The sequence below is a fragment of the Nyctereutes procyonoides genome, unplaced genomic scaffold (assembly GCF_905146905.1).
Source record: "Nyctereutes procyonoides isolate TBG_1078 unplaced genomic scaffold, NYPRO_anot_genome, whole genome shotgun sequence".
NCBI classification, from domain to species: Eukaryota; Metazoa; Chordata; class Mammalia; order Carnivora; family Canidae; genus Nyctereutes; species Nyctereutes procyonoides.
In genome coordinates, this window is record NW_026575140.1 from 14,589,596 (window position 1) to 14,592,657 (window position 3,062).

The window sequence follows — 3,062 nt, forward strand, 5'->3', positions numbered from 1 at the left end:
AAAATCTGATTACCAGGGATGATGCTCACGCAAGGAAAGTTGAGATGCCTAGAAGTTAGCAAGATGCAGAACCTTGGAGTGTTTTCTTTCTGGAAGCCCCCTTTACCTGTGCAGACCACAGGGCATGCTCACCTGCACCACTGAGCCACTCTGTTCTCAGGAGTCAAGAAGTGCTCATTTCTCTGTGAGAGCTGCTATTCACTGCTGCTTCTCTGACTATTCAAAAAAACTCTACAAAATTAAAGAGAAATATATACAAAAAATAAATAACTAATCTGAAAATGTTCCCTGGTTAGGTCACGTTTACAGTAAAACCTGCCAAAGCAAGGATGATGAACCAGACCCATCAGCAATGAAGAGACTCAAGATTGCACAATGGCCTGAGTTCATCAGACCACTCCTGAGGACACTGTCTGCTTTCTGATTGGATCAAATGCTACATCTTGACTGCTTTACAGGCCATAATTCTCATCCATCCCAACTCCTTTGGCTCCCACGTCACTGATGTAGCAGAGGAGTTATAATTTTGGTCCCTTTCTCCTACCCAAACTTCTAATCTCTCCGTTCTGAATTGATCTAGTTATTCACCTTTTCCACTCTGTCCCCAGCCTCCTGCGGACTGTTAGATTAAATCACACATTTGAGCAGATTGGTGTCATCACGCTTTCCAGGAACACAGTGGCAGCTGGGTTTCAACACTGCTCAGCAATATTGTAATCCCCACTGGTCAACTACCTGGGCTGTTCATCACAGCAACGATTTTAATTCTTTATTAACCTCCTCACAAAACCTGCCACCAGCCACTTTTCTCTGCTGATAATTTCTCTTCCTTCACAGAGAAAATTGAGGCTTTTAACCTATATTCAAAACGTTTGCTTTTCTACTGACTCCCACACAGCCCTAAATATCCTCTGGTATCTCCTATTAAACGTACAGATACAGTTCTTTCCTCATCAAATCTCTCTCTTGAGCTACTCCTTTATCTTTCTCCATCCTTTCATAGCCAAGTGGTTTGGAAATAGGGATCAAATTCACTAGCACATTTAGTTTCCCATTTAAAATTTTAATCTATAGCAAACTGACTTCTACCCCCATCAACTTCACTGAGAATGTTCTGGCTAAGTTCTTCAATTACCTTCTAAATGCCAAAGCCAAGGAAGCCTCCCCAACCTTCCTTTTATTTCAAGTCTCTACAGGGCCTGTATTTCGTCTTAGAAATACAAGTTATAAATGTATTTCTACTACAAAGATTGTACTTTTCCATTGTAGAATCTTTCAACTATATGAAAAGAAGGGGAAGAAATCTGTACACATCCTTGCCACTCAGGATAAAGTGGTGTTTCACACTCTCATGTATTTCTTTTTAAGATTTGTTGTAGGCACATACTGACATTCTGTACAAGTGAACATTATGCCTTTTTTTAAACATTGTACCATAAAAATTTCCTCGTGTTATTAAGTAATCTTTAGAATGATATTTTAAGGCTGTATAATTTTCCATCATATGGAAAAATATACTGTACTTAATTCTTGCACAGCATGTAAACAACCAGACACATTCCTATAGTATTGAGTGTCCTGGAAAAACTTAACATGAATGGTAGCAAAGGATTTTGGTACTGTAATTATATAATAATTGAATTAATCTCTCTTTCTGCTAGACTTTTAGGCTATCAAATTTTTGCTACCATAAATAGCATTACAATGAATGCTAAGGTACTCAAGATCATCTTCTATGTGTGTATTTGCTAGCTCTTTCCAAATCAGAATATAAACTTTCCCTTTTAAGATACTGGTTTCTTTTGCAATTACCACATAGAATTTGTCCCTATATCTCCAAAAGAACATATTATTGGAGCTTATACCTAGCTGGGAAGAAGACAGGGAACACCATTAGTGGCAAGGGGCATGGCTAAATATTGGGTTCTTTCATTCAGAGATAAGAGGGCCAATGTGAGATTCCTGGAAGTCTTATCTAGGAGATATCTTTTTATTTGTTTAGACTTTTCTGGGTTACAAAATTACTTTATTGTACCAAACACTGCTTACGCATTTCAATTACTGTACTTACCTTATATAGAAGTGAGGACTGTTGGTGACAATACTTTAGATACATTCTCTTCGACTGAGGGGGAGATGCTAAATAAATAATAAAGTCTTCCCTGGCTTCAGATATTGCAGACAAAACTCGCTTTTGAATTTAACCTTTTAAAGACTCACAAAAGTCTGGAAATGATTTTGTTGTGTTATTTATGACTTATACTAATTAAGTCCGCCTCCCCTACTAAGCATGAGGGCACTGTGGAGAAAATGGATTGTCAAGGGCAAACAGAGATTGCAGATCATTTAGTTTCAGTCTTGCTCTGAATCTTGCTCCAGTAATTAGCAGTCTACAAGCTGAAACAAAGCATCAGAAGAAAGGAGAGTCTCTCCTGGTATCTGTGGAAAATAAGATGGGAATGAGAAAGATGGCAAGAAGAGAATCTTCCTATTTGAACACAAGTACCAATTTATACCTGATTTTGCTTCTGAAATTATTTTTCAGGAATTTGTGCATCATCCTTGTGCAGGGGCCATGCTCATCTTCTCTGTATTACTCCACCAATTTTAGTACATGTGCTGCCAAAGCCAGCATGCTTCTAAAATTATTCTGATTTAAACTGTGAAAAAGATATGGAAAAGAACAAGTTTTAATTTTCTCCTTATGTTTATAGGGAAGCAGCCTAGGAAGATAGTCTTTGATTAATTGATAGATTAGTCTAATGACCCCCAACTCATAACTGTATTTTCAAATTCAGTGATAGATGCAAGACCAGTTTTGATCAAAGCGGGCCTACATTTTCGGAAATCTCTTCCAACCCAAATAAATATAACTAAGTAGATTTTCTGACTTCAAGCTCCTGAAAAAGTAAATGGTGTTATACTGAAAGTTTTGGTTGAGACACACAGATATAAAAGACATTGTGTAATAAAGTGTGTTAGGAGTCAGATCACGATGTAGCTAAGCTATCAAAAGGAAATGCTGGGAACCAATACTCACTTAGCTGGAGGGCAGAAAATGG

General features: G+C 37.7%; 1 non-coding gene across 1 annotated transcript; it reads right to left on the reverse strand.

The window, feature by feature from the left end:
- Positions 1-2,530: 2,530 nt before the first annotated feature.
- On the reverse strand, positions 2,531-2,635 carry LOC129497957 (U6 spliceosomal RNA). The gene has a single exon (XR_008662010.1). It is a non-coding gene; the product is annotated as a U6 spliceosomal RNA (small nuclear RNA).
- Between the last annotated feature and the right edge of the window lie 427 nt (positions 2,636-3,062).